Below are 24,837 nucleotides of genomic sequence, written 5' to 3' on the forward strand. Positions count from 1 at the left end.
GAGAGAAAAGGATTTTTGGATCAATCCTATGAGTTTCTAAGAAGCTAAAAATTTTCCCCTAATTTGACCTAAAGATGAAGGAAGCTTGTGAAAGGTAAGAGTAGACCCGCTTCCCCTGAAAAATCATCGCTATTTGTTCTAAGTTTGCAAGCCTTGATTTACCAAGAACATTAGTAGCCACTTGTTTCAATGCCCAGCCTCTGAACCTCATTTTACCCTGAATGGCTACTAATCCATGGGGTGCCCAAGTTGCTCCTCTCACTTTAGGTCCTTATCCAAATCCTCTCCCAAAGGGAGCTATGGATATCTTGCCTAAATTAAATGGAGATGAGAAGAAGTCCACTAATGAACACCTAAATGCCTTTAACACTACTTGTGGAGTTCTTGTGGTTGCTAAAAAAATGTAGTTGTTAGGTTGTTTGTTTAAACCCTAACTAACATTGCCATAGATTGTTTTCACCATCTCCCAAATGGGGCAATCAGAGTTTGGGCTTCAATGTGAAATGCATTTAAAGCTAGATTCAAATCAGTAGATGAAAAACATACCCTTTTGCTATAGTTGACACAACTCAAGAAAGAGGTACAAGAACCCATGTGTGATTTTGTGGCAAAGTTCAATAAAGTAATTCCTGAAATCCATGTAGCTAAACCGCCTAATGCTGAAAAAAACAAAATATTTTTCATGAATGTAATGCCCCTAGACATCATTTTTCACCTAAGAAGAGACAAGTAGCTGATGTTTTTGTCATGCAGAGGCTAGTAATTGAGTTGGAAAATGATCTCCTAGCTGCTTGTAAATGGAGAAGGGAGATGCAACCTTCAAGGTCACAACCATCCACTTTAGGTCAAGATGACCCATTGGTTTAGAGATAATTGAATGATGTAATGACAATGAAGAGGTAAATGCCAAAAATCAATACTTCATATCAAGACATCCATAGGAAGTTCCCAAATGTAGAGGTAGTAGGAAGACATCCTAATATGCTACCAACAAATCAAATATTATTAATTGAAGGTGGTTCAACCAATAAAAAAAATAATTAAATCTTTCACTCTACTAATGACCATGACAGTGCCTCATGTCTTGAGATGATCCATTTAAATCAATTTAATGTAAATAAGGAGACAATAGAAGAGATTCATGTTGAGGAAGATTCAAGAGGTCCTGGAAACTCTATAAATTATTTCCTTGAATATGAGTTAGATTATGAAAGAAGAGGTGATGTCTATGTCACTCTTGAAGATCCTCCATGCATAGTACTCACAAGAGGTCAAAGAGGGAGAAAAATTCGTAAAGATCCTTCTACCTCAAACCTAGCTAGAAAGTGAAAGACTTTGCATAACCAATCGAAGAAGGTCCCTAATACTCTAAAGGATCCTTCTCCAGAGGTAAAACTTTTAAAAAGAAATGATTTTGAACCTACCTTTGATATAGTTGAATTTTGTTAGTCTTCTAGAATTCAAATTTCACCTCTTTATTATCTATGTTAAAATCCTAATGAATTAGATAAGTTGATAGAATTTGTTAAAGGTCCAAATCAGCCACAAACACCTCCATTGAAAAATGTTGTGTCTAACTCTAAATCACTTGTGGAGAGAAAAGATAAAATGTTAGTTGAATATATTCCTACCATTCTCAATCCTACCCATTTTATGTGTCTTTTTTCATCTATGGTCGCAAATTGAATAAAGTATCATAGATTATGGAGCTTCATATAATATCATGCCATGCTCCATAGCAAAGGCCTTAGATCTTCCAATCACATAGACCTCAGGAAAATGTTATGCTATGGATTTCAAGCAAGTCCCTCTAATAGGCCAGATTTAAAGATGCCCAAGTTACTCTAGTTGAATTTCTTGAGAAAAGAGTTGTGTTAACCATCTTGCTTGCAGACATTCCTGCTAGTTATGGAATGTTGTTAGGCCAAGCCTTTTTTTAAAAATCTAAGAGGAGAGGTAAAGTTAGATTGGTCCCAAGAAACTATACCAAGTGACAAAAAAAAAGTAGTTTTACACCCTGAACCTAAAGCCAAGTACACAATTTTTCCTTAGAAGATCCCAGATACCAAATCCTATATCAAGAAATTGAGTTTTCTAATTATGTCATCCTACTAAAAGAACAAGTAACTCAACCCAAAAGTTCAACAGATCAAGGCATATAGACCCTAGAATTTGATGGTAGTTATGCTTTGGTTTGCTCAGGAGTGTAGACACCTAAATTTGATTACACTACTTTGGTAATCTAATTTAGCCATCTCTAAAGGCATCATTAATTAAATTCTTATTTAATTAATCCTTTGTCATCCCCTAGTTGATTAATTTAATTAATCATCTATAGTCCTAATTGATAAATCAAATAATCTATTATTTATCAATTAAATCCTTTTCTCCTATCTAATTCCAAAAATCCCCATTTATTAAATAAATCTATTTGATAAATGAAATCCTCAAATTCAAAAAAACCCTAACCTATCTCTAATCCTCCATTTAGCCTAATCCACCCCATCCACCCATACTAACCAAGCTTAGCCACTAACTCACCCACCCTCATTAATGCCATCCACTTGCACATCTCTAACATCCCTAATCTAATCCTAAACCCAAGCCTAATCCACCCCCTAATGTTGTCACATTCCTTAAACAAGTTTAAGACTTTCCTAATCCAAACCAAAGTCTCCCCTCAAAAAAAACCCAACCACTAAGTCATGAGTGCTCTTAGAAAACATAAAGACTCTTACAAGCCCACTCATGACTCTTACACCCATCTTCCACACTCTTCCCTCTTCCACACTCATTCCTCTTACATACCTCTTACATACTCAACCCCACTCATCATGCCCTTAACCAACCCTTAACCCTACCCTCTCACACTCATCCTCCTTGTGACAAGTGTCACCTTCCCATTGGTGCTAAACAAGCACAATCCATGTGCTCCCCTTTGAGTGCATCTTAGCCCTCCTTAAGCCTTCATCCATCCTTGCATCTAAGCCCTCCATCCCTCTACCCCTTAGCCTATAAATTGAATCCCATCCCAAGCCATTTCATCAACAATCTTTGAGCTAAAGTTACCATGCTATTTTGCGAACCAAAGCCATCAACCATACCCTTATAATGCCAAATTGAGAGCTCACAAAGCTACCAATTTGCCATTACCCATCTCCATTGAAGCAACTTTTGAGCATCTTGAGCATACATCCACAACAAAAGGACACATCTACAGAATCAAGAAAGCATGGAATGTTTTCTCTCATGAGGTTTGCACTTCTTATTTCTTTATTAGTCTAAGAATAAATGTGAATTTAGTTTTTGGTTTGTGAATGTTTACTTTATTTGTTAATGTTCTTTGCATACTGATTCTGGTTCTACAAGGAGTAGGGGTAGTTCTCATTTCCCCTGTAGGTGAGATCACTCCCTATTCCTTTAAACTTGAGTTTGATAATACAAATAACACTACCAAATATGAGGCCCTACTTCTAGGAATAGAAGAAGCTAAGGAGAAAGGCATTAAGATATTAATGGCCAAAGGAGATGCAAAACTAGTGGTTAAACAACTATGAATTTTTTTTAATGTTAAAAATTCTTGACTAAAGCACTATAGGAATAAAGTATGGGATCAGATGGAGGGGTTTTAAGCCTTCTCTATTGAGGTTATGCCATGAGAATTGAACACTAGATTTGATGCACTAGCTAGATCAACATATTTATTAATTCCTCACCCAAATTTCAATGAACATCTCTATACTATAGAACTTATACATCGTCCTAGTGTGCCTGATAATTTCATCTCATGGTATATTTTCAATAATTATGCTCACATCAATGCCTTCTAATATGGGAAGGAAAGTTTCATAAACATATTCTTTGAAGGCTCCTTGTTAGAATGCCATGAACTTTTCCTAGAAGGAAATTCAAATGAGGACACCGAACTGCTCTAATTAAAAGGCAATACGATTCCTAAAGGATTGTTTTCCTTGGAAACCTTATTTGATAGGAAAGATAGTCCTCGTAGAAGTGTTATTAATGATACTAAAAGGATATAAAAGTCTAGAGATTGCAACAAAGTCAACATTGACACCGAAGAGAAACCAAGGATGGTTAATTTGGGTAAATGCTGAAATGAGTTTGAAAGAATTAAATTTACCAAACCATTGAAGGAGTTCAATGATTTCTTTTCTTGGTCTTATGAAGATTTGAAGGATTTTAGTCAAGGAAAGTTCAAACACCAGATTCCACTAAAACCTAGGGCTACTCCTTTTAGGAAAAAGTTGAGAAACTACAACCCCAGAGTAGCTAATGCAATTTTCATGAAGGTAGATAAAATGTTAAAGGCTCACATAATCTATCCTATTCGCCATTCCACCTAGGTGGCTAACATAGTGCTTCTTCATAAGAAGAATGGTGAGATAAGGGTCTGTGTTGATTTCAAAAACCTTAATCAATCAAGTTTGAAGGACAATTTTTCCTTGCCAAACATGGATCACATTCTTCATATGGTTGTAAGCTGCAAAATAATGCCCATGTTGGATGTCTTTTTGGGTTACAATAAAATCAGCATTACCGAAAAAGATCAACATAAGACTACTTTCACAACCCCATAGAGTACCTTTTCCTATAGCTGGATGCCTTTTAGACTAATTAATGTTGGTGCAAATTTTCAAAGAGCCATGAAATCTTCCTTTAGTCACTTTCTAAATTAAATCATTTTTATTTACCTAGACAATATGATTGTCTTTTCTAGAAGAAGAAAGAAGCATCTAAGAGATTTTAAGCTTTTCCTCTAGAGATGCAGAGAGTACAGTGTCTCACAAAACCCAAAGAAGTGCATTTTTTTTGTTATAGAAGGGAAAATATTTGGTCAACTAGTTTCAAAAGATGGGATAAGGATTGATCTTGAAAGAGTAAAGGGAATTCAACAGTTATGTCTTCCTTCCAATCAAAATAGAGTTAGATATTTCTTCAAATAATTTAACTTCCTGAGGAAGTTTGTGCCAGAATTCTCAGAAACTACTAGGCCGATTTCTAATCTCCTTAGCAAGAAGGTAACTTTCAAGTGGAGTGAAGAATCCATGGAAGCCTTTGATAAAGTGAAGGTAGCTATTGCTCAAGTGCTTGTTCTAGCTCACCCTAACTATAAAAAATAATTGTAATGCATTTCTATGCAAGTGAACATACTATGTTCACTGTCCTTACAAAAAAATGAATAAGGAGATAATATTCTCATTTATTACATGACTATTCCTCTTAAGAATCATGAATTGATGTACTCACTTACTGAAAAATAATCATTTTTAGTAGTAAAAGAAGATAAACAATTTTTTTATTATATCTTTCACTCCCACACCATAGTTCTAGTACCAAATGTTGTGGTCAAAAGTATTCTGACACAATAGGAAGTAGTAGTCAATAATCGGGCAACCTAGGTTTCCAAAGTCCAAGAATTTGATCTAGAAATAAAACCCACTAAGTTAGTAAGGGGTCAGGGCCTATGTAAACTCATCATCAATGATCAACAATAGAAATCCCTTAATGAAGAAAATTTTGTGCTCTTGGTAGGTTTGAAGGATGAGTGGTTCTTAGATATTGCCTTTTATTTAACCTATGATGAATATCCTAAGAAATTAATGAGAAAGACTAGGAGAGCTTTGAAATTAAAGGAAACTAAATTTGTGATAGTGGATAATGTGCTCTATAAAAAAAGATTAGATGGCATGTTCTTGTGTTGCATTGACAACTATCAGCAAGGAAAGCTTCTCCAATTTTTTTACAATGAAGCATGTGGGGGCCATTACTCATAAACAGTCACATCATTCAAAATTCTCTTTAGTAGGCACTATTAGCCAGGTATGTTTGGTGATGCATATAAGTGGGTATGAAGATATAAAAATTGCAAACTTTTTACAGGTAAACCTAAGTTGGAGGCCCTCCCTTTGAGACCAATAATAATAGAAGAGCCTTTCACACAATGGGGTTTAGACTTTATTAGCCTACTTAATCCTACCTCTAGTGTATGACATACTCATATCCTCACTGCCATAGATTATTTCATGAAATGGGCAGAGGTAGTACTTGTGAAGAAGACAAAATCTATAGTAGTGTGCTAGTTCATAAAGGAGAATATCTTAGTTAGGTTTGGTGTCCTTGAAAAAGTAGTAATAGATAATGCCAAAAAAATTTCCTCACAAGACTTGCAACTTTTTTGCTATGATAATGGTATAAGATTGTTACACACTTCAAACTATTTACTACATGGGAATGGTCAAGTTGAATCTATCAAGAAGAATCTCATTACCATTATGAGAAAATTGGTTATGAAGAATGTCAAAGATTGGCATAAAAGGTTATATGAAGCCTTGTGGGAAGATCACACAACACCTAAAATAGATATTATCTTGACCCCTTTTGAATTAGTATATGGTGTAGAGGCTTAACTATCAATCCCACTGGAATTAGCTACAATAAATCTCTAGAAGACTATTGAATATACTGCCTTTAGAGATGCTTTGGAGAAAAGGATTTGTATCTAATGAAGGAAGAAGAAGAAAGAGAGAAGGGAGTTGATCACATTACAAAGAATCAAATGTGAGTCAAGAAAATATTTGATCATAGAGCCACGGCAAGGAAATTTATAGAAGGCAATGAATTTTTTCTCTAGGACAAGAAAAGAGAGCCAAAGGGAGCTCATAGAAAGTTTGAGTCACTGTAGAAGGGACCCTTTGAAATTGGGAAATCTCTTAGCCCCAATTCCTTCATGCTCTAGTATTTAGATGGAATGAAAATTCCCCCATACTACAATGGGTAGGACCTTAAACTCTATCAATGTTGAGGCTTGTCATTCTCTCTCCTTTCTTGTACATATGTTCCTTTTTTCTTTCTACTTTTCTTTTTCTATCTTTCTTTCCTTTCAATTCTCATTTTGTTAGTTATCTTAGTGTGAAACCAAAGATGTTGAATTCATTTTCAATCCCTTAGGGTCTGAATCCCTACTTAGTTCTAGCTATTACCCATGTAAAAGCCCTAGATATTCTTCTCAATGTTTTTTTAATGACACCCTACCCAGTCTAGGTTTTGAACTTTGAGCCTTGAATTCAATTGAGTTCAATTTTCAAATTCACTAGTTCTCATTTCCACTAGGCCGATAATGTAAACCTTTTTTTTGTGCCTTTGAACTTGAACTCTGAACTAATCAAGTTCAAATTTCAAAGTTTAACCAACTTGTCTAAGTAGTATTCAAGATCAATCTTAACATAAATTCCATTGAATTTTGGGCATGTCTTGACACCAAACTTCAAATTGCCTGTCCTTTCAAACTTTTTTTCATCACTTTTTTCCCTTTTGACAAAGTTTATGATGGTTTCATATGCCTAAATCTCTATATTTATGGCTTTCAACATGAATCTAAAATTCTAAATAGTTCAAGGTTCAGTTCATGAGCCCATAATTTTCAAGAAGACTTGCAAGTGATAATACAAAAATGCATCAAGATCCTTCTAAAAAGGCTAAAGTGACATCTTGCAATAAATGATTGGTCTGAAGTCTAGCAAAAAGATTTGTTACATGTGAAGGAAAATACTCTCATCAATGAATTTAGTGTCCCTATCAAATTGATACTTTCCATGTCAAGTCATGATGTCAGTATCCATTTAAAGGCTTTTCCAGTTTGCTTTCCTTTTCATTATGATATTAGTAAAAAGGTAAAAACTCACCCTTGTATGGAGTCATAGCCGGTCTACAATAGGATTGATCATGGAAATACATTGTTGTTTTTGCTACATGGTGAGTTCCTTTTATTATTCTTAATGGTTATTGTTACTTCTTTCACTTAAGTGAGTAACTCTATTAACCACCTCCATTTCCAGTTGTTCTTAACTATTTTTGAAAAGTATTGTTGAGTTTTGTTTTCATGGCTAGCTCTCACCCCAAGTTACCAAAAGGAAAGCATGTCTCTTCCCTTGCATGTTTCTTGTCCACACTAAAAGATACCTTCTTTTCTGATGAAGATATGAACAAGTTGTTGGCTAGGTTATCCAAGCCCAATCCCAGTTCTATTACTAAAAAAAAATCAATAGTGGATTGCTACAAGCTATTGGTCTCCCAGAGTCAATTCTTTTCCCATAACTAGTTTTAGAATGCATCAGAAATAGATACAATGTCACTCAGAGATGCATAAAAACATATATGGGAGAAGTTCTAGTCTATATAAATAGGGTTACAATGATGGATTCTTTGAGGATTTTTCCACACAAGGTATATGAAGCTTGGACGATTGGCCTCTCAGACATTAAATTTTTAACTAACCTAAACACATTCAATAATTCCATTTCCAACAACTGGTTACTCAAGCTAGAGAAAGGGGGCTCTTGCCTTCCTCACCCATTGACAAGAGATCACATGATCCTTGAGATCAAAGATGTGATTACTCTCCTAAACACGATTAAAGGAAATCAACATTCCTTTCACTAGGAAAATTGGATGTATTTCTTCACTAAAACCATTGAGTGATAAGAACATGCACATTGATTGGGCAGAAATCATAGCTAACAAGTAACATGAAGAACTTTATCAAGCATCTTGAATTATTTATTTTTATATAAGTTTTGATAAAGGGTGTTCCCCTTAATACCATAAACCATAACAAAAAAAAAAGAAACAACAAAAAATGCGAGAACAAAATATGGACTTCTTATTTGCACCACAAATGTGAAATTACAGAATTTGCAAGTACAATATGCTAATCCACATTGGCACCCTCATTATAATAATTTGCAAGACAAGCTACGAACTATCAGCCAAAGCTATTCTAGACAATGTTTGAGCCTTTCTTAAATAGCCAATTTTATGCCACCCAAGAAGGTTCTAGACAATGAAACTTAATACTTAGGGCCAATAGACCCTAATAATACATATAGAATCAGCCAAATACATCTTTGACAATTATTTTAGATATTTTGAGTATCTCAACTTTTGAAGGCCATAACTTTTGAATTTTTGCTCTAATTGGCTATTATAACCACTTTTCATAAATGCCAGCTTCTAATCTACAGGCTTAGAATTGTGCAAGTGCCCTTCTGTTGAGTTTTCAGACCTCATCCAGGAAATCTAAGGCCTCCAATAGTGAGCCTCAAGATTTTTCTACAAATTTTTCCACCAAAAATCTATAATAACTTCTTTGATACTTAAGATTGAGCAATGAGATTTTTTATGTTAGGCTTATAACTCTAAAATGAACCTTCATGTAGAAAATGGAGAACATTCTGAGCTCATATGAAAAACTTACTAAAAATAGAAAGCTCCCATAAATAGTAACCACCCTAACTACTAGTCCTTATTAAAATAGAAAATAATGAAAAGGAAATATTTTTGGGTGATGCAAGATTGCTCTTACACCTAGGATGCTCCTGCATTAGATCCACGGGGTAATTTGAGAAGTGACTTCGTCACATCTCAGGGGTTTAGAGGTAAACCAAGATGGTTAACCTCCTCCATTTACATCCATGATGAGTTCTCTACTGGCCTCCCTTTCCATTTGACCAAGTATTCCTCATAAGTTTTGTTCCTTGTACTTTTGCCAATATGACTATCCAATATCTCCTCAATCTCCTTTGTAGCCTAGCTAGCTGTTGGAATAATCCACTGCACTTTTGCAACTTCATCTCCATCACCTCCTTCATAATACTCTATCAAATATGAAATATTAAATATTGGTGAAATATTCAATTTAGCAGGCAACTCCACTTCATAAAAATCTCTAGGATCATGCATTTTCACTATCTTGCATGGTCCAAACTTATTCATCTTCAACTTATTATATGTACCCACTGGAAAATGGTCTTTTCTCACATGAACCATGACTTCATCTCCAATCTAAAATTTGTTATACCTCCTTTTCACATCTACCTTAGTCTTGTACTATGTATTCATCTTTAGGATGTGTTTCCTGTTGGAATGTCTTAATGGAAAGAATGCTTCTGAAGGGGGGGGGGGGTGGGGGGGGGGGTGGGTGTGAATCAAAAAATTAGCTTTTGACCTATTTTTAAACCCTTAATAACATATTATTGAAATGAACATGCATCCATATCATCATTAAGAAATTATGAAAAACATATATGCATCACCACATAACACTTGAGATTTTGGTAACCTAGAAACCCTCTGAGAATAAGAAGGTAAAACTGGGGTGGGGATGATACCCACAAAATTACTGCAGCAATAATGTTTGACCACTTCTGATGGTCTGCCCTATTAAGGGCCTGCCCTGTTAAAGGCTTTACATTGTATCAATAGTGACTTGGTTAAAGGAGTTACAAACACTTTACATGAAGTGTTACCCTGTTAAAGGATTTAATCACCTATGTAAAGGATCTACAAAATAGTTGTTAAGCTAACCTATCAACATAGGGTTTCCTTTCTAATACAATTGCTAGAGAGTATTAGGTATAATAAACTTGATAGCTTACAATCCTTTGATTGTTGAATAGAGGCACTTGATCTATTTTCTCTGATTTTGATCCTCTGAGATTCGATACTCATTTATATCCCTTGCTTTGTTCTGATCAACTAAATATTTCATTTCTGCTCTCTTCCTCTAAGTCTTTTTTTGATCTTTACTTTGAACTCTAGAATAATTTCCCCATACACTCCTTTTTCAATCACCTTGATTCAATGAGATTTTGTCTTCCTTTTAAAGACATTCGAAGACTTAGGGTTAGATATGGATCTACGATCCATATTGAATCTCTGTTTCCTGCTCATTCCTTGCACTTTTTTATGGGTTGCATGCCTTCTCCATCTTTATTATTGGCTACATGTAGATTGCATAGGAAATGCAAAAGATTCGATCTTATCACTTAAATCCTTTGACATTCATCATATGTCACCCATGAAAATGGTTTACATTTGAATTAGTGAAGTTACAAACTGATATGTGCATTCTATGTTACTCGACACTTACTGATTCCTGATGCTCGACACATATAACAAACTAGCTTACTCGGCTCCTGTTGCATTTTTGTTTTGCTCGACATTATCTGTGACTTGGCACTTAAATATCACTCAGCTCCTGTATCATGCTTTGCACCTAAAGTCACTCGGCACTTGATCTTCACTCGACACCTAAAGATCACTCGACACCTATTGTATTTCTTGACTTGACACATGCTGTGGCTCGGCATACATAGTGTGCTCGGCTCCAATGTAGAAAGTGGTTAAGTGTATTGGCACTCAAATGTCAAAACCATTCTGAGACTAACAATCTCCCCCTTTGACATGAGTGACAAAAACACTTAACTAAGAATTATTTATCTGACCTTATGAGTACACTCACTAATCTATTTTGTATATACAGAGGTTTTAAAAACTTGATCAAAATTTTGCAACTTACAATATATACCTCAAAATTATTGTAACTCCCTCTGAGTTGATTGTGCCATTATCTATGTTATCTTGGTAACCAAAATTTTGTGTTGTATATCATGCTCCCCTTTTATCTTGTCTCCCCCTATTAACTTTTCTTCCCCATTCATCTATAATATCTCCCCCTTTTTGACACTTATGTCAAAGGGTTTTAAGGGTTAAGACAATATTTCGCCAAAAATGTGCTATTTACCTCCATAATCATCCTAAGAGCTGCATCCCAATTATGCAAGGCAATTTTCAATGACTTGTGTTGGATGGCAGTCTCTGTAGCAAGGTGAACAAGTCCATTTAAAGTAGAAAGATCAGGATCTTTCTTGAGAACAGTTTTAGCATAGACCTGTTCTTTATGGAGTACTTTCAAATGTGGGGCAATGGAGGATTGTAGCTGTATCAGTTTTGCCTTGATGGTGGCCTCTTCTTTTGTTAACACAACTACTTCTTTCTAAGTGTGAAGCATTTGATTAAAGTGCTTCTCACTTTGAGCTGGACCTTGGGGTAGTTGCATGCTTGAAATCTTCAGATTTCTCTCCAGGCTCATTATTCTTTGGCTTGTCTCCTGTGTGAAGTATGAAAAGTCACACAGCTTGTTGTACAATGAGAATATATTCTCAAGTACCTTTTTCACTTTGTCAAGCATTTTTTCCAATTCAACTTGGGAAAGTGCAGTTTCACTAGATATTTTTTCATTTACTTTCCCTTGGAATTCGCTTTCAGACCATTCCATAAGTTTCACATTTGTTTCTTGGTTTTCATTTGTCACCTGGTCAACAATATCTGATAATTGCTCCATGATATTCTTTGACTCATCTGGTGACTACAAATTGAAGGCATCCATAAAGATGTCCTTAATCTCATGCAATGTTTTCTTTTATTTATACTCCTTCCTGAGTATCTTCTGCCTCTTTGTTCTATTCAATGCTTCCTGCACCTCATTGATTTGATCAATGCTTATTGTTTTTGAGTCATAACTTGGTATGACTATCTCCTCATCTAATTTAGGGTCTCCATAGTGAAGTACCCTTGCAACTTTTGTAGAACTTGATCCTGGTGCTGATATTTGTAGTGGCATTGCATCATTACTTGGCTATTCTGAAGAAGTTCCCAAGGTAGACAAATTTTTCAATGTTTGTATTGCCTCCTACTCTTTAGGGGTTTCTTCTATTTTCTCCTCTTGTTGTCTACTACCTTGATCAATTATAGTAATTTTAGGAAGTGCACCTTGTGTTTGTGCTATAGGATCAGATGTAATAGTTTGTCTTATTTATTCTATTTCTTTATCTCCTACTGCGCTTGGCTTCTATACTATGGTATCAACTATTCCTAATGAAATAATTGTTTGCATTTGAAGTTGACCACTAGTAGCTATAGAGATGATGGAAGGTGGTTCTTGTGGATTCACCTTATCTCTAACTATGTTTTCTACTAATTTTTGTAATTCATCCACACTAACCAATACTAGATCTGTACATAATTTTGCTTGTTGTGTGGATTGGTCAAGGATTCTTTTGAGATCCTCTGTAGTTAAAGGATTGATGTTCTAAGAAGAAGTGTCAGGAACATGATATATAGTTATAGTTTCTATAGGTGTGATGGGCACATGAGGAGGGCTAGAAGGTGGAAATTGTGTGTCTTGCACACTCTGGTCTTGTTGCTACTCCTGCTCAGCTGTTGCCGTTTCATCTTGCTTTTGTGTCTCCTCCTCCTCTATTTCTTTCTTTTCTTCTCCCTTCTTTTCTTCTTCTTCTTTCTTTTCTTCTTCCTTCTTCTCTTCTTCTCCTTTTTTTGTGTTCTTTACTTCTTCCTCCTCTTTCTCACTAGGCTCTTCATGTTCTATGCTTTGTCCCTCAAGGGGATCATCTTCTCCATCTTTGACCATAGTCAAGCTATATATCAATTTCCATATTTTTTTTGACTTAGGGACTACATTTTCAATCTTGTTTTCTAAGATATCAAAGGCTCTATGCTTTGGTGTGAAATTGCCACTATATTTCTTATTAGCCTTTGTTATTTGACCTCTTGTTAGGTCAAGCATCACCTGAGCTAATGTAGATTCTCTTATTTCCTTTTCAATTTTCAAACAATGATTCCATTTATTTTTAATTATCTCATATAATTCTCTAGGCATGGTATCGTCTATCTCTAAAGGTGTAGTCTTGAATTCAACCATCATGGCATATACTGATTCCTCTATTTTGTTTTGCTCTTCTTTATTGAGCTTGTTGAAGTCAATGCTTTTCAAATTATTAAAGCTTGCACTCTTAATATTTTCCCACATTTTATCTAAGGCTGATTTTGGAGGATGACTTACCACTCTGAATTGGCTGATATCTTCTAACTCTATTCTTTCCTCCTCATCAGAATTTGGTTGAGCTACATATTTTCTTCTTTTTCTTGGTACTTCACCAGTCTGTTCAAGAGCCTTCTTCTTCTCTTTGATTTGTTTCATGGCTTTTTGTGAATATGCCCTTGTGGTAGTCCTTGTAACTGGTATTTGTGGCTTGGCTTGAGTTGGCTTAGCACCCTTCTTTGTTTTGGGCTAGGCTGGAGGCTATGTTGTTGCCTTTCTTTTCTTTGGCTTGTCTTGGGTTGGTGCTTCCTCAGCTTCTTCTTCCTCAACACCTTCATCCTTGTCTTCACCTAGGCCTTGAGTTAATTCCACTTTTCCTTGCTCTTATTCATCCTCATCATCATCATTGTCATCATCATCTTCTTCTTCTGCTTCAGCCTCAATTCCTTCACCAAATTTCTTCTTAAATTTCTTTACCAATTTATCTTTCTTCTTCATTGTGGAGGTAGTATTTAACTCCATTTTCACCTTTGACCTTACCACATCATAAGTGCCAAAGTGTGGGGCACTCTTGTCTATCTCTTCTACCAATAATGGAATTATTGCTGCAGATGCTTCATCTATGTTGATCTCATAACTGAATGGCCTTAGCCATCTCACTCTTGGAACTACTACTTGGATATAGGTGAAATCAATATCAACTAAGAAGCATATATCATTAGTATGTTTTTCCACTAAGGAAACTAGTATTCTTACCCTTTTCTTCATGGATTTCTTGAAATCCTCAAAATAGCTTGTCATCAATGTGTCAAAATTGTCTCCCATCTGTTCTATATATTCATTAATTTGAGTAATAATAGTTCTATCATTTCTCCATGTAACTTTTCCAAAAGAAGGAAATTCATTCTGAACATAAAAGAATACACAAACCAAAATTGCTCCAAATTTGCATTGGGAACCCTTTGTCCTTCTTATAACAGCTAGGTTTTCATTAATCTATTGTAATTGCAATTATGCAAGATCATAAGTATGATCCTTTTTCACCAATTTGTAGCCTACATCTATTGCAATACATGGCACACTATTGAGTCTACTGGATTGATAGAATTTATGGGCAATAACTCTAACAATAAATTCAATGAGAGGATCTTGAATGGTGTGAATGGTCATTTCTCTTTTATTCTGTTGGGCACCTATGTGTTTCTCAATAACCTCCTTAGATTCACTTCTCAAGGTCTTGAACCAATCTAGGGTAGGATATCCAGTTACCCTATGAATGATTCTTTTTGTGATCTTGGTAGGAACATCTTCGAGCCATAGACTACCATCATGAATTCTGCTTAACACAAGTCTAATCCATTCTATCTTAAATACAGTGGGAAAGCTCAAACCTCATGTTAAACCCTTCCTTTCAACAATTTTGTATTTATCTTTCAAAACTCCATCTACACACAACTTCTCATAGGCTTCCCTTATTTCCATATCCCCTATGGCTCTTATCTTACAATTATAGCATCTTCTTATGTCCTAAACCATTACAACTTTTAGGGGTATGTGAGAAAGGGCTCCAGTGGGATCGTTCTTGTATGCAACTTTAGGGATGGGATGAAAATTAGGCTGCTTGACCTCATTAGATACTAGCTAGACTTCAAATGACTCTTTGTCATGGGTTTTCTTAGACCTTGAAGCCATTTTTGGAAACTAGGGTTTCCTTTACACAAAAATATGAAACTACGTAGCTCGACACAAATGAAAATACCTCAAGATCGATGAAAATGCATTGCAAGAGGTTGGAATCTGCTTGGAATGTTGGATTCTTTGCTATGAAGTCACTCTACTCTCTATCTCTTCTTTGCTTCTTGATCGCGATGAAAAAGAATGATTGAAATCATGATAATATACCCTATTTCCATTGCATTAAATGCTCAATTGCCCACTCGACTTCCATTGGAGTTATTTAACTCGACATTAGTTAACAACTCAATCACTGTTAGGAACTTGGCATCCACTAGAATTTTACTCGGCACCCAAAGATAGCTCGACATCATCATTTAAAATTTTGTCTTGGCATCTTGTCTTATGTAGATTTATACTTTGCATTGCTTCTTCATGGTTTAGGGCTGATGTATGATACTTCCTTATTGTAATAGCCCTGTAGGCTCATTTTGTGATTAATTGGATGAGAAATGATCACTTGACCTTATGGGTGAAATGACCATTCCATTGGATGTACTTGATTCATTATTTTTTTGCCATGTCTTCTTCATGTCTGTTCTGATGTGTTCTTCATCAATATTTTCTTTTCCCTTATTTACTTCAGTCTTGGGTGCCTTTGACCATGTAGGACAGTTTTTGCTAATATGACGAGTTTTCAGGCAACTGAAACATATGGTTTGGTTCAACCATCTTTTATAGTTCCCCTTGAAATGGGTTCTTATGTAGTTCTGGGGTATATGTCCATATTCTTGACAATAATGATAGCTATACCTAGTGTTATAGCCCCAATGGTAGTGACTTTCATTCCCTTTTGTTTTTTCTGGTTGATTTGATGTCCTCATAGGCTTTGATCTGCATTCAAATGCTCTATGTCCATACTTCTTACAATTATGACAATGTCCATCAAATCTTTGTGTCCTTGTGATTTTGGATCTACAATCTTGTGTCATATATCCTTGCATGTTGCACTTGTGATAGTAACCCTTTCTTTTGGGTGTGTTTGGTTGATTGATTCTACTCCTATAAACATTAGCAGTATGCCCCCTTTTATTACAGTAATGATAAGTGGGTTTAGAATGCTTACCTTTGTCACTTCTTTTCTTGCCACTCTTTGATGATTCTCCAACTTCAATGCTATTGTATCCAGGTCCTGATGTATCATTGGATGATCTTGGGAATTTCATCAACTATTCAAAGTACTTGATGGCTTCACTTGACTTGTTGACATTCTCTACTATCTATTTTTCTCTGTTCAATTCATTCTACAGTTGTCCATTCTACATCTTTAGAGTAGAGATCTCAATATGTTTCATATTGAGTTCATGATGAAGATTCATCATTTCGGCAAGTGTATCCATCTGCATGTTTGAGATCCTTGTTAATTCAATACATTTTTCTTCAAGTCTGTTTGTAAGATTCCTTTTGTCATCTTCCATCAAGACTCTATTCTCAACTACCCTTTTCTTTTGTTCAGTGATTTCACATAACATTATGGCCTGTGATTCATGTTCTATCTTGAAAGATCTTATCTCTTCTGCTTGAACTTTGTTTTTCTCCATTAGTTCTGCTATTGTTGCATCAAACTCTTTAGTGTCTCCATTGGCACACACTTGTGTGGTATCAATTTCCTTTTAGTTTATATTATTTTCAGCTATGGCTATCTCTTTTCTTCTTTTCAAGGATTTTCTTAATTCCACTCTAGCTTCTTCTACCTTGTGTAGAGCAAGATGCACATCTATCACTTGGTTCTCAATGATCTTTCCAAGTTTGAAAACTTCCATCTTTAGATATTTTCCTCCAAGCTGTTAGCTTCTTCTTGAGAAAACCTAGCTCTGATACCAATTGTTGGAATGTGTTAATGGAAAGAATGCTTTTGAGAGTGGGGGGGGGGGGGGGGGTGAATCAAAAATATTATCTTTTGACCTATTTTTAAACCCTTAATAACATATTATTGAAATGAACATGCATGCATATCATCATTAAGCAATCATGAAAAACATATATGCATCACCACATAACACTTGAGATTTTGGTAACCTAGAAACCCTCCAGGAATAAGAAGGTAAAATTGGGGTGCGGATGATACCCACAAAATTACTGCAACAATAATGTTTGACCACTTCTGATGGTGTGCCTTGTTAAAGGCTTTCCACTGTGTCAATAGTGACTTGGTTAAACAATTTACAAACATTTTACATGAAGTGTCACCCTGTTAAAGGATTTAATCACCTATTTAAAAGATCTACAAAATAGCTGTTGAGCTAACCTATCAACATAGGGTTTCCTTTCTAATACAATTGCTAGAGAGTATTAGGTATAATAAACCTGATAGCTTACAATCCTTTGATTTTTGAATACAAGCACTTGATCTATTTTCTTTGATTTTGATCCTCTGAGATTTGATACTCATTTGTATCCCTTGCTTTGTTTTGATCAATTGAATATTTCACTACTGCTCTCTTCCTCTTAGTCTTTTTTTGATCTTTACTCTGAACTCCAGTATAATTTCCCCATACACTCCTTTTTTCATCACCTTGATTCAATAATATTTTGTCTTCCTTTTAAAGAAATTTGAAGACTTAGGGTTAGATATGGATCTACAATCCATATTGAATCTCTATTTCATGCTCATTCCTTGCACTTTTTTATTGGTTGCATGCCTTCTTCATTTTTAATATTGGCTACATGTAGATTGCATAGGAAATATAAAAGATTCGATCTTATCACTTAAACCCTTCGAGATTCATCATATGTCGGCCATGAAAATGGTTTACATCTGAATTAGTGAAGTTACAAACTCATATGTGCAATCTATCTTACTTGACACTTATTGATTCCTGATGCTTGACACATATAACAAACTAGCTTACTCGGATCCTATTGCATTTCTATTTTGCTCGGCATCGTCTATGACTCGACACTTAAATATCACTCAACTCCTGTATCATGCTTGGCACCTGAAGTCACTCAACACTTGATCTTCACTCGACACCTGATCTTCACTCGACACCTAATGTTCACTCGGCTCCTAAAGGCTACTCGACACCTAAAGATCACTCGACACCTGTTAGATTTCCTGACTCAGCACATGTTGTGGCTCAACATACATAGTGTGCTCAACTCCAATGTAGAAAGTGGTTAAGTGTGTTGGCACTCAAATGTCAAAACCATTATGAGACTAACATTTCCTCACCTCCTCATTAATGTTCTTCAAATGTTCAACAAATTCTTCTACTCTAGCACTACTTATCTCTCCTTTATCTAACTATCATAATTCAAAAGAATTTCTATTACTACTTTCATATACAATCTGGAATGGTGATTTACCAGTATTCCTATTCATAGAATTATTATATTCAAATTTTTCTTATGGTAAAATTAGGTTCCATCCTTTTGGCTTGTCTCAAACTAAACATCTTAGCAAGTTTCTGAAACTATGATTCATGACTTCTATTGATCCATCAATCTATGGATGATGTGATGAATTGAACTTCAACTTTTTCTTCAATTTATTCCATAATGTATGCCAAAAATACCCAACAAATTTGGTATCTTGATCTAAAACTATACTCTTTGGCAGATCATGTAGTTTTAACACTTCTTTTAAAAACAACTCTGCCACATGAAAAACATCACTAGTCTTCTTGCAAGGAATAAAATGTGCCATCTTTGAAAACTTGTCAACCACCACAAAAATAGAATCATGCCCATGTTGTGTCCTCAATAATCCAAGATCAAAATCCATGCTAACATCCTCCCATGAATTCTTTGGTACAGGTAATGGTTGATACAACCATGTATTCTACTTCACTCCTTTCACCATCTAACATGTTGCTTGACTTTAAGTCACCCATTTTTAAGAATTTCAATATTTGGTTATCTTGGTCAGTTTTCCCATAAGTTGCCTGCACTCTCTTTAAACATAGCATTGTAAAAGATGAAGATCATAATCTTGAGATGCAGACGTAAAAGTTTTATGCCTCAGATTCAAAAGTTCAAATATCAAAGTTTAGATTTAGATCTATATCTACAAGTTCAAAATTTAGTTTAGGTGTTTGGTGATATCATTGTCAGAGTGTAAATGTGGAGCCAAAGGCCCTTGTGATGATCATAATGGTTCTGAAACAAGTTATCAGCATTAAGGTTATTATGAATGAGGTATTTTAGATTGAATAGGTTTGTGAAATATACAACATCATAAAGATAACATACTTCATTGCATAAGAAAATGCTTATTGATAATAGGGATGGCTCTAGTCCATGACTCCACTTATCTCAAAAATTGTTCGTACGGGTTTAGTAGATGCGATTAAGTTGATTGTGGTTGATAATGTTTGGACACAAATATAGGTATAATGCAAAAGTATGTGACCCATCTAACAAATGTTCAACACCCGATCGAGCAATCATTTGTATGAATATGCTAAGCCTAATCATGGTGCAGGTGATTTAGAAATTATCATGATCATCATGATAGAAAATGTCTTAAAGTAGCCTGATGGAATGCTAGTATGCATATCTTGGTGAAGAAACTTGACTTTTCTCTCAAATAGAGAAAACTCGTTGATCATTGGATTCAATTATGGATTCACAGAAGATGTTTCCATTTGCTTAATAATATGTACTCCACAAAGGTCAGTTTTTGTGAGATTGCAAGTATTGGAGGCAATTGACACACTGTCTACAGTGAGAAATGAAAGAACCCAATGTTCTTCCTGATAGACTTGGCCAAATTTCTTTAAATTTAGTCTATAAAAGCATCAATAATGCATAATAATTGCTTGACAGAATGCGCACGGTCAGTCAATTTTCAAATCGAGTGCCTTTACATATTGGGAGCCATGGTTTCACAAGATCTTCATAAGATCTTTGTGGGTCCCCATGCAATGGTTTTAAGTTTGAAGAATACTGGCAACATTCTGACATCCTACTCTTCACAGGTTATTCAAATCATGACATTCAAAGTAGAAGGCAAGACTCTTGCATGCGATGGCAACAAAAAAAATTGACTCCTCTTTGCTGAAAGCCAGGACTGTGAACACCATCACAATTTGAAGCAAGGATAGCAAATGAAAATGGTGAACAGACCTTGAGTCGGGATATTTATCTTCTAAGACATTAGTTTGGACCAATGGAATGTTGTCATGATAGAGTATGGATGAGTTACTTCCTAAGCTTACATAGCATTTAGAGTGGATGCACTTTCCATTTGGAGGAGATCAGCTGCTGCAACAATGAGAGTGCTCTCACAGAGTGTGATTGCATTCCAAATGGCATCACCTTTTCTTCCTATAGTAGCACTCAAGCAGATATTACTTTCTCATTCTCCTATTAGTAGGGTCACATGGGGAAGTAAAGGAACAATTACAACTTCTAAAAAATAGTATCTGTGGAGTCAATAGCAATAGTGATTAATGGAAAAGTGGTTGCACAAGAAATAATAGGTGAAGTCACAGCTGAAGTATCTAGAATGAGATACATACTTGGCAAGGTCCCAGGTTTAGCTATAGTGCTAGTTGGAGCAAGAAGAGATTCAGATATTTATGTTCGCTGCAAGAAACAAGCTTGTGAAGAGACGGGAATCATATTGCTAGGTAGAGACTTTCTTGAAAATTCTAGTGAAGACAAGGTTCTGAGAGTTGTTAAGAGTTTTAATAATGATCCATCTATCCATGGTGTTTTGGTTCAACTTCCTCTACCATAGTGAACAACATATCAATAAAGAGAAGATTTTGAATGTTGTTAGCATAGATAAAGGTTGTTGATGGGTTCTATCCTCTAAATATTGGATGCCTAGCTATGCAAGGGAGAGGGCCTCTATTCATACCCTGCACACCAAAAGGATGCATAGAGTTGTTGCTTCAATCTAGAATAGATATAACAAAAAAAAGAGCTGGCAATAGCATGGTGGGATTGGCAATTGACATCATTTACAATTTCATTCTCTACTGGATATGTCTCTTCATCTTCACCGTCTCAGTCACTTACTTTGGCATGATGCCCACATTCCTTGCTCCAATACCAACATTAGCTTCTTTTGTAGTTTCAATCCTGACCTCCATCTGGGTATCATCTTCAGGGGTTGTTGTGACATACTCTAAAATGAGTGGATTCTTGAAGGCATTGTTCTGGTCCAATCCATTCTAGTATGCTATAAACACACTTACTTCTCTCAGCTTTTTCTACGATACAGAGTCATCACAGAGCTTGCAGAAGTGTAGTCAGGGTGAACTTGGATGCGCACCTTATGAATGCCAGAGGCTATCGAATAACACATTTGCTTGGGATAGACTGAAGGATAGCAGGTCAATTGGTGAAGCTTGAATTCCTATAGATTTTGGTACTTTGACGGGATGTGCTTCATCTTTGTAGGCCTTTCTTTCATTTTCTTTGTCATTTTGAAGCACAATTCTAGGACTTCAAACTAATTTATGCCAAAATGGGGGTCTGTCATCATGAGATGGGGTTAACTGCATAGAAATCAAGCAAAAGAAAAGTTCTTAGACATGAGTTTTATTTCACACAAATACAAATTAAAGGAGATTGGGAGTCAGCAAACTTTATTGGTAGCTATAAGGAGGATTAGTTTGAAAATAGCAAAATGTCTCAGGTACGATATACATTACTAAGAAGTTTTGATTGTGTGCATATGTGAGCTATGATAATGGGTATATCACACTCCAACTTAAGTTAAACATAGCACTGCATTTGATGTGAAGAACCCGAGCTTGATAAGTAGACAGATATGGCTTGAAATTGATCATCGAGTTTATGAAATAAGACTATTGATGCCAAAGAATAACATGTGGACCATTTAGACATATGCCAAACATGCAGTGTAAGTTCCATTATCTGATGTATACAAGCATTAAACGATGAAAGTGCTAGAATTGTGCAGAAAAACTTTGATCTAGATAAGCTTCAGAAGGTGTTTGGAAGAAATAGCAACTCTCAATACGACTATGAAGAATTCTCAAAGCTCGTGAGACAAGATGACATAAAAATTGCCCAGCATTGAATGTCGGATAGCAAGCCCAATGACTTGAATGGTAATCAAACATCACAAGCAGATATCAAAGCTGATGTGAACATCTAAGGATGATGATCTAGTTTTGATCGACATTATAATGTTCAAAGGTGTAGAAGCAGGAATGTTAGTAGTGGCAATGCTTCTTTGTTGATTCCATTATGCAATTGTCATTCAATATACTAGCATCAAGTTGACTGATGGAGTCTTTTCATTTCATATTCTTGGAGGCAAATCAAAGGATGAGACAGAGTCTTTTGGGCTTCTCCTTATGTATAATTTCAAAAATATTATTCAAAGTCTTTCCAAGTCTCTGAATTTGAAACACTTTATATTCTCATGAAGGCTTACGCTGGTGTTTTCTATATAAGTTGTTGTAAAATATGTAACAAAGGGTCGAAAAATTTTTGGTGTGAGATTCTTTTTGTTGTAGAGATAATTGAGAGTACTCAATATCAATTATTTTCTATTCTGTAGAATTGTTGAAATTAGTGTTTTCCTCAGATGTTTGGAATGGGAATGAGGAATAAATAGAGTTTTACTTCTCTTGTTCACAATATAGTGAGTGAATGTAATAAGCATTGTTATTGTTCATTCAAAGAGGAAACTTTAGTATAATTAATTAATAGCAGTAGCTTAGCTTCAACTTTTTGTAGTTAGATATCTAAAGGTTTTGTGAATTCATAAGATTGTGAATACACAAAAACAATTAGATGCTTAGAACTCAAACTCGCCTGAGTTAGGTCTTGTCTAAGTCTAACTTGGTTACACCTCTGCTGTTCTTGGGTCAAGAACATACCCCAAATTAGATAGGAAGAATAAACATAATTCATTGAAGATTATTCATTTAGGGAGCTGTACTTACCAATTCAGAGAAAATTCGGTAATCATAAGATGGCTTTTCAATTGTTGTGAATAGATATTGTTCGTAATCTGGGCATTAAGAGTCATAATTTCACAAAAGATAAAAGAACAAATCTATTTACCAACATGACATACTTTGCAACTCTTTAAAAACTTCTTCACATCTTGTTGCAACTGTAACCAATAATAATTCTTGACAACCAAAGCTATGGTTTTATCTCTTCCAAAATGTCCAACCAATTCTCCACTATTCTTCTCCTTGATGATTTCTCTCATTGAACTTCTGGGAATGCACAACTAGCTTCCTTTGAACAAAATACTATCTTGGATCATGAATCAAACCACTTTGTCCTATCAAGGGTAACAAGTTTTGTACAAGCCTTCCACACTTCACCAAAATTGGGATCATCTCAATACAAAGTACTGAGTTTCTTGAACCCAACCACCTCTATCTACATTTTTGTTAGCAAAAGTTGTCTTCTACTAAGAGCATTTGCAACTCTGTTAGACTTCCCACTCCTATGTTTTAAAAAAAATGTATAACTTTGTAAAAATTCAACCCACTTTAAATGCCTTTGATTTAATTTTCCTTGACTATTCAAATATTGCAAAGCTTGATGATCAATATACAAAACAAACTCCCTAGGAAGAAGATAGTGTCTCCACTTATTCAATGCTTGAACTATAGTGTAAAATTCATGATCATAAATAGAATATTTTCTTTTTGCATCATTCAACTTCATACTAAAATAAGTAGTAGGTCTACCTTCTTGGCTCATAACAACTCCTATTGCAGTACCACTAGCATCAAAATCTACTTGAAACACCTTGTTAAAATTAGGAAGTGCTAAAATAGGCTTCTCAGTAACTTTCTATTTCAATAGATTAAAACTCTTACTTGCTCCTATAGTCCACTTAAACTCTTTCCATTCCCCTCTCATTGTTTCAATCAAGGGTCCACAAATACTACTAAAGTCTCTTATGAACTTTCTGTAAAAACTAGCTAGTCCACAAAAAGATCTTACCTTTGTCACACTCCTTGGAGTAGGCCATTTAAGGATAGCCTTCAATTTCTTTGGGTCCATTTTTAGACCTTCTTCTAAGACTACAAATCCCAAGTACACCAACTCCTTTTTAAAACTGCACTTCTTCAGGCTTATTAGTAACTTTTCTTCCCTCAATTTATCAAACACCTTGCAAATATGGATCAAATGCTCCTCCAATTTCTTACTAAAAATTAAAATATCATCCAGGTAAACAATCACAAACTTACCTAGAAAATCCTTCAGTGCCTCATTCATGAGCCGCATGACTAATCACTCATATAGTCCTTTCCTTGTCTTGAAAGTAGTCTTCCATTCATCTCCTTCTCTGATACAAATCTAATGGTACCCACTCTTTAGATCTATCTTTATGAAATACTCTGCTCCACTCAAATAGTCCATAATATCATCCATCCTTGGAAATGGAAATATGTACTTGATTGTGATCTTGTTGATAGCGTGAGAATCTGTGCACATCCTCCATTCTC

At 35.3% G+C, this 24,837-nt stretch overlaps 1 pseudogene; it reads left to right on the plus strand.

Annotated features, from left to right (window-relative positions):
- LOC149533011 (uncharacterized) overlaps positions 1-21,739 on the plus strand; it is a 112,608-nt pseudogene extending 90,869 nt beyond the window's left edge.
- Positions 21,740-24,837: the final 3,098 nt, after the last annotated feature.

Source organism: Cupressus sempervirens, chromosome 10, assembly GCF_028749045.1.
Source record: "Cupressus sempervirens isolate cs-2001-9-10 chromosome 10, ASM2874904v1, whole genome shotgun sequence".
NCBI lineage: Eukaryota > Viridiplantae > Streptophyta > Pinopsida > Cupressales > Cupressaceae > Cupressus > Cupressus sempervirens.